This window comes from Meleagris gallopavo, chromosome 8 (genome assembly GCF_000146605.3).
Source record: "Meleagris gallopavo isolate NT-WF06-2002-E0010 breed Aviagen turkey brand Nicholas breeding stock chromosome 8, Turkey_5.1, whole genome shotgun sequence".
NCBI classification, from domain to species: domain Eukaryota; kingdom Metazoa; phylum Chordata; class Aves; order Galliformes; family Phasianidae; genus Meleagris; species Meleagris gallopavo.
Genome location: NC_015018.2, coordinates 21,787,778 through 21,795,620, shown reverse-complemented (window position 1 = coordinate 21,795,620; position 7,843 = coordinate 21,787,778).

Genomic DNA, 7,843 nt, shown 5'->3' with positions numbered 1-7,843 from the left:
CAGGGGTTCCAATTCTGTCGTTCCTAGCGTGCTTTCTAAGCGCCCACACTGCCAACCCGAGGTGTTGAAATGCAAGTGATGCAACTAAAGAGAGCCGGGGGAGGAAGGGAAAATGGCAGGTAAAGCCCAGGCTGGGAGTCCACGCTCCTTTTGTTTCGTGTTCCTAATTAGGATTGGTGATGGCGCTGCTCCGGCAGCCGGGCAGGGAGCGCTGATGTAAGCTGACGTGCAGCTCCTGTACTCTAATCTGCTCTTCCCGACTGGTCACCTTAATTTCTTTCACGGTAAATAATTCATTTGGTGAAAAATGAACGGTCTCTCACGAGAGAGAGGAAAAAAGAAGGTAGCCTTGTCCGTTGAGCGCTTAGCAATGAGTCAAGGTGGAAACCACGGCAGTCAGAGCATGCCTGGGAATCCTTGCCCGCTGCGGTTCCATTCAGCTCACTGGTGGTCTCCTGAGCGCAGGGGGTTCTGCAGGTTTGTTAGCGTGCCCTTGGAGCATTGCCTCCCTCACAGGGCAGCTCGGTGCTGCTGTCCTGCCCCGTTTGAGGGGCCGTGGAGCAGCGATGCCGCTCCGCACTGCTGCCTGCCATGCACGGGTTGCTTTCCCTCAGCCACACTTTGCGTCGGGTTGAACTACTTCTAACGCCATGCATTATTGATACCTAAATGCCGAATGCTAAAAAGTAGGTTACAGTAAGCGTGGTGTAATGGAAGCCACGTGGGTTCAGGCACTGCTGCTAACCTTCGTGTTCAGTCTGAGGGTAGTGTGCAGAGTAACACACAGGAACCTCCTGGCTTTGGGAGAGCTCGTGTAGTGCTGCAGCTTGTGCAGCCCAGGTTTCTCCTGAGAGCTTGCTTTCTCATCTGCTGTTGCAATGTAGGCTTCAGCAAAGGGTTTGCATTTACTAACGTGATTTTCAGTGCCTTATTTTTACATTTTAAGATATGTAGCTGTTACATTACAAACAACTGTATTTCTTGTATGCTAATCCTGGTATTAAAAACAACAACAACAACAACAAAAATACCACAACAGCAAAATGTGAAGTTAGCTTTGTACCGTCCTTGGCTTAGCTTTGCTTGGCAAGTAGCACCTAAATGAATTTTTGGTTTGCTCAGAGCCTTACACTGCTTCAGGAACAGTGAGTCTTTGTGTAAATAGCTTGCAAGCCCCGTGCTGTAAACTAGTGTTTATCATATCTTTTTCTGTATGTCTGAATACATCTGTCAGATCTATGAAAATAGCCTCCGAAAGTGACAAACCGTGTTCCCATCTGCCATTCTTTCGGATCCATTGCATGTTGCAAGCTTTTCCCAGAACATTTTAAATCGACACTTTTCATCCTGCGATGACTGGAAAAAACAAAGTTTTGTTATTTGTGTTTTCCTGGAAGACTTGCTGGCGGTCTGGCACTTTCAAGTTGAAGTTCTTCAGCTTAAAGGAATGAAGTCTCAAATTCTTTTCTCAAGCGTTCTGTAATGCAGCTCCATGTAACTACGAGAGTGCTGTGCCCCGAGCCAGAACGAAGCATTCACACTGTGTTGTAGAAGTAGAAAAGAGCTACGATTAGAACTGTTAGGCAGCTTAAAGAGTCTGCCAAGTTCCCTTCTAGCTAGATGTGAGTTTCTTGGACCTGCTTAGGGATGGGACAGCACGCTGAAACCTCCTGGTGTGCTCAGTGCTGGGATAAGTGAGAACTGAAGGTATGGTGACAGCCCAAAGGTGATGTCAAGGCAGAGTTTGCGGTGGTGGAAGCAAATCTGGGAATGCACAAGTTGAGACAATGAAGATAACAAAGAGATTAAAATAAAAGGCCATCTTTCTAATGTAATAATTCTCAAGAGACTGGAATAGATGTTATGGTGCTGGAAGGATCCCAAATAATGCTGTGTGTGGGAGTGCTGATGTTTCCTCTGCTCTGATTCCCTCAATGCAGCCTCTGTGCTTTATAATCCATCACATCCTCAGTTGTCTGATGGGGAACTCAGAAGGAATAGGACTGATTTCACAACCAAATTAGTTCTTGAGTTCTTTCTCACCCATCTCCGGAAGAGCCCCACGCAGAGCCACGTCTGAGAGCTCGCCGCTGATACCAGGAGGAGCACACAGCCATTGCATCTCACTTTCCTAAGTTGTCTTTGAAGTATCAGAATCATTTTTTTAGATGACATCAAAAAAAAAAAAAAAGCAACAGAACTTTCCTGAAGTCTCTCTCTTCCTCATCTGCAGGTGTCCTGTCCTGCATGCTGTTCTGTTAGACCTGCCACTCTTTGTTCTTTGCTGATGTTCCCCAAGGTCCCAGCATCACGTGTCCTAAATCCCTCCTGCCCAGCTCGTGGTGCACGGGCTCACTGAGCCCAGTTTGGAATGACATTCTTGACTTTGAAAGGGTCTTTTGTGATTCCTCTTCTTAATACCAAACCTTTGGCCACACTTTTCTCCTCCCTGAGCTTTAGCTGAAGGCTTTGACACTGATTGTTAGAAGTTGCTCAGAGTATATGTGGGGGGAAAAACCAAAGGAGGAGCTCCCACGTGCAGCACTGCTCTGTGCTGTGCCCCTGCAGGGCTGGGACAGCTGCAGCTCTCACAGAGTTCAATCCTGTTTCTGACTTGCCTAGTGTAAAGTTCAGTCTTTCTACACACGTAGACATCTCGTAGCTAACAACACGTGGAAGTCAGACACAGTTTGGTGTCTCCGTCCCCTTTGAGTGAAGATGATGTGATTTTTCTGGGTTTTCTGATGTGCTGTGCTCAAGGTGGTGTTTCTGAGAAATTCCCATAAAAGCAGCTGGCCGCATCTGAGATGTTAGTACCGGCTTAAAACAAATTATTTGACTGTAAAGGGGACTCTAAAGAAGAGATGCCTTGGGACCCTGGTTTTGTGTAAGAACCTTCCATAGTAAGTGTATTCTGTTTGTAAATGCATTTATGTACTTTCTTCTGATTTCTCAGCATCAGGCATGAGCTTGAGTGCTGGAGGCTGTGCCAGCTCACTCTGTACCCGGGTGTTCGCTCCAGTTGGATGTGTTGACAGCCCCGTGACCTCACTGCTGGCTTTACAGAGCTGTGACCGTGTGCTGGTGCATCAAACTCAGTAGATTGTTGCTCCTGTTTCAGGACCTGTGCTGGCTTTTCCCTGCTAGGCACGCACCCACAGGCACGTTAGGCAGCCATACCTGTTGGCTGCTTGTTCATTTCAGCCCATACCCATTGACGTCCTCTGTCAGTGCCTTTACTTCTGATTGAGCATAGACTGTGCACAGCAAAGAACAGCAAAAATAACATCACCCTAAATGTAAAGGAAATGTGCCTTGCGGTGCCTTTAACAATATAGTTTATTGCACCTAGCAAGTTTATTGCTAGGTGCAGAAGTCATGCAGAGGCGAGCAGTGGGGGCACTGCAAGGTTCTGCCTTCCCCTGGCTCTCGCTGTGTGTGGAGATGATGCACCACTTTGGGTTTCTACAAGGGATCTGCTCCTTTGTAAGGATCCGTTGTTGATAGGCAGATTTTTCCTTTTATTTTTTCTCTATCTGGCAAACAGGCATTTGATGGTTTTCATCCCGGGCACAGAGAAACAAACAATACCTGTCATTATGCTGCGGGGAGGAAAATTGCAGAGATAAAGTATGTTTTAACTGCAGCATCCAATTACAAAGGGTAAGCTGCCAAAATCAAGAATGTTCTAAGTATGATGAATAACCCTAAAGACAGTCAGTCACATCTGTAACAGTGACAGCATTACGTGCTAAGCAAGGCGTACTGCCATGCCTCTGTTTGCTACATGGCTGGACAATATGGGATACAGGGGGAGATGGGACCTGTTTTGGACCAGATTTGCATTTGTTTGACCTTCCTCTACCGTTGGGGTGCATGGAGGCATAAATGATGGAGAAAAATAACTGTGGGATGGGATGACTTTTTGAGAGGAGAATAGGGGAAGGAAGTGCAATGGTGTGTAAAGGCAAGGAGTAAAATAAAGGAGATAAGGTAAGGGATGCACAGAGCTTAAGGGAAGGACGGAAGACTGCGGAGGAAACCTCTCCCCATTGGAACGCATGGAGACATTCCCTGCCAGGTGTTTTGGTTTCTTAATCGTTATCTGACTATGAAATTAATCTCCATCATTTAATGGTAGCTGAGCGGCAGCTGAATTAACCCACTTTCCGAAGAGCCCATCAGCTCTGTGCCAACCCGTCCCCTGGGCTCCGGGGCTGAGATCTGTGTTTTCTGTCTTAACCCATTTCCCAAACAGCGAGCCTCAGCGATGCGCCAGGTGTTGGGCTGACCACTCAGGACATAGTTTGCAGATCATACAGACCTGTAGCAAAGTGCTGGTTCTTGAGTCGCCAGGCATTTTTGCGTGATGCAGTGTAGTATCACCATGGGGAGAGCCGTTATTAGGAGCTACGATACTATTTTTATTAACAGCATGGCCTTGATTATCCCAGGCCCAATTACCTGATTCTCCAGGCTACCCGAAATGGGGCCGTGTCCCCCAACATCTGTTAATTGCACCCAGGATACCCTCTGCTCTATGGATGCATCCCAAGCTCTGGCTGTGCTGAGTGCTTTGAGATATGGTGATGGCTCTACCCAGCTGCTGCATTCCTTTTATCACACCCACTGGGGCAAAAAACATTATATATATATATATAATATATATATATAATGTATATATATATTCTGCAAGTACCACCATGGAGAGAAACACTCTTTGTCATTTTTTTCCTACCCCAGATGTCCCCGATAATTAGAAAAATTAACAAGGACAATTCTGGGAAGTCTTTGAAACCCAGTGTGTAGAATAGTGTTTCCAACGTGATGAATTTCCCTTGGTTTTAAAGCAATAGCTGAATGGTAAGGTTTTTAATTAGTCATTAAATATTGCATTGGGAGTACCACCAGAGGTGCTGAGCTGCTGCGGAATGCAGTCAGATCGTTTACGTGGGGAGAGGAAGCAATGGCAGGAATGCACCGTGATAACCTACCTATCTGAGGCTGTGTGTTTTGTTTAACGTAAAACCAATTTTGGTGTGTTTGGTTTTTATTCGGCAACAGGTGGGGAGAAGGTTGTTGTAAGCGTGTAAATGCTTTAAAAACATAGAGACACTACTCTGAAGGGTTAAGCGGCTGACTCTGTAATGGATGGATGTTGTTTATCCGTCAGTCGGTATCCGGTACGACCTGCGTGCAGCTGACAAAATCCAACCAGGCCAACACAACCAGGCCAACCCCATCCATAACTTTTGCTTCCTGCTTTTTAGCTGGGTGCGAGCTGTAAAACCCCCCAGTGCATCACTGCATCACCAGGGATGGCGTAAATTCGGGGGCCTTGAAAGCTCAGCAGCTCTATTTCCATCATCGTTTGGGCTGTGCTTTGCAGCTTTTAGTCTAGAGAAGAAAACTGCTTTTCTTGGCTGTTGTGAGGAGCCTCAGCCCTTCCCGTGCTGCTTTCCCGTTTTGTCAGTGCAGCAAGAGAGAATGCCTGTAGCACCCACAGAGGTGTGAAGGGACTCATTCATCTGTGTGGGGAGTGTGAGGTGCCAGGCAGATTTCTGAGGATTGAAATAGCGTCATTTAAACCGGTACACCCGGTGTCAGCCTTTAATTGGGGCTTGGGAAGACGAGCTAAGGAATGCCTGCAGCATCCCTGCCCATGATTGCATCCCTCCCCATGGCTGCATCCCTCCCCATGGCTGCATCCCTCCCCATGGCTGCATCCCTGCCTGCAGGGCTCTGCAGGGGACCAACGTGAGGCAGAGTGGTGGCAGTGGCTCATTGTGCTGGCATGGAGCGCTGCTGAGGGTTCGGCTTCTCCTCAGTCATTATTAGGTGCCATGTTTCCAGTCCCTGCTGGTTTGGGGTGGTGCGAGGCTGGCGCTGCAGAAGAGGGAGGGGAGAGGTCATCCCTTAAAAACACTGAACTGGATTTTATAAGTTTATAGCTATGTTTTGTTTCTTTTACAGAACTATAATCCTGGTGCTTAGAGTGATCTGAAAGGAACAGAAGCACTTAGCCTTGAACTTTTGTTCTGCCTCTGCTTCTTGTGCCTCTGAGGTACAAAACATACCTGTAAACTTAGAATCCATCCAGCTGCTTTCACGGGCTAAAAAATGAAACCCAAAAAGGGTTTGCGTTCAGTAGTGAGGCACTTGGGGTGGGCAAACCGGAAGGTTGCCGTTGGCAATTGGCAGGTTTTTGGGGGCCAGCATTGCAGATAGGTTGGTGTGAAACAGTTCATTCCTTTCTACCTCTCTTTCTTCCCCTTCTACCCTCAAACGTACGCTCCTGAGTCACAGGCTGGGTGGCCGCAGAGCTTTAAAGGGAAGAGAGAGCACACCACGAGCTGGCTCCGTGGGGTGGGCAGCACACGATGGGCAGTGCAGGATGAAATCCAGAGAGCACGTGGCATTTCCCCCATGTAAATCCCATACCGGTGCTGGGGGTGGCCCCAGCCCCACCACCATGGCCATATGCTCTTTGCTGGCAGCCGTGGGTCCCCCCAGCAGCAGTCAGGGAGGGCTGGCTCCTAGCCCCGCAAACCGCCGGTGCCACAAAGCAAACAAATGTATTGCAGCACGCAGCTATGCAAATAGCTTCAGAGCACAGCACGTTTTCCCCAGCGTTAATTGCTACACCACGGTGGTTGCGTGGCAACAGCTCTGTGTGTCTCGCTGACAGCTACTGCCCCTTGATTCCTCTGACACCTTCTGTGACAGGCAGAAAGGAAGAGAGAGAGAGGAGAGCTGGGAGGGCAGCAGGGGCTTGGATGGCAGGGTGCTGGTGGGACAGCAGGGTGCTTCTGCTGGCAGGGTGAGGTGGCAGCCAGGCTGGGGTCTCTGGGTGGGTGGGTGACTGGGCAAGCTGCTTATGGGGCTGGGCTGGAGGTTTCTGCAGGTGTTGGGCAGGATGGCATGTTCCTCATAGGCAGCTCAGCTCAGGGAGAGCTGTGCTGGGGGCTCCCTGTGTGTCCCCTGAGCCCTACCTGTTCTGCCTCCCAAAGCCACATCACCAGTTCCCACCCTCTGCGGTTATTCCATCCTGCTGCACCTCCATCAGCAGGACAGACGGGACCATTGGTGTCCAATGCATCCCCCTGGCAGACACTGCAGGGCTGTGCTCGGCCCTCTGATTCTCAGAATAAGGAGGTGCCCACCTGGACGTAGGCTGAGGAGGAGGTGAATGGGTGCAGAATGAGGAATTGTGGTCCATCTTTGGGTCTCGGTGATGTGAAAGCAGAGAATCTTGTAGTTATGTGACCGTAGGCACAGGTGAATGGTGGCATTGAGGGCGAGATGGGTCTTCTGAGGACAAAGGACATTGAGTCTCAGTGGAGTTATCTCCTTTATCAACCAGGAAAATTATCTATATCTGTCTTTTAAATTTACAGCTTAGCAAGCTGTGTATATATAGGATTAACTCTTTGGAGCACGGTAGGGTGTAGAGTGGCAGTGAAAGCCATGGTGTCAGCCAGACGACAGAGGAAAAGAGGTGAAAGCACAGGGAGATAGATGCACCCGAGGCCCTGGGTGCCAATGGTGCGGGGCAGGACATGGCACATCCCCAGCTCCCTGGGGCCCATGTGTCTGGGCAAAGCCAGGAGACCAGCACCGCCCCAGCCTGTTGCAGGACCAGCGAGGGTGCTCCCAGAGCAGGGACGTTGCTGACAACCGGTAGCCCCCTCCCTAGTGAGGGATCTTGGCTCCTCTGCCTGCCTTCCCCTCTCACCACCCACTGCTGCAGGCTCTCCCTTGGCACCACAAGCAGCCAGGTTAAGGACGAAGTGTGCTGCTTGGCCTTCACTTCCCTGTCCCGTGACATCCCAGTGAGGTGGCG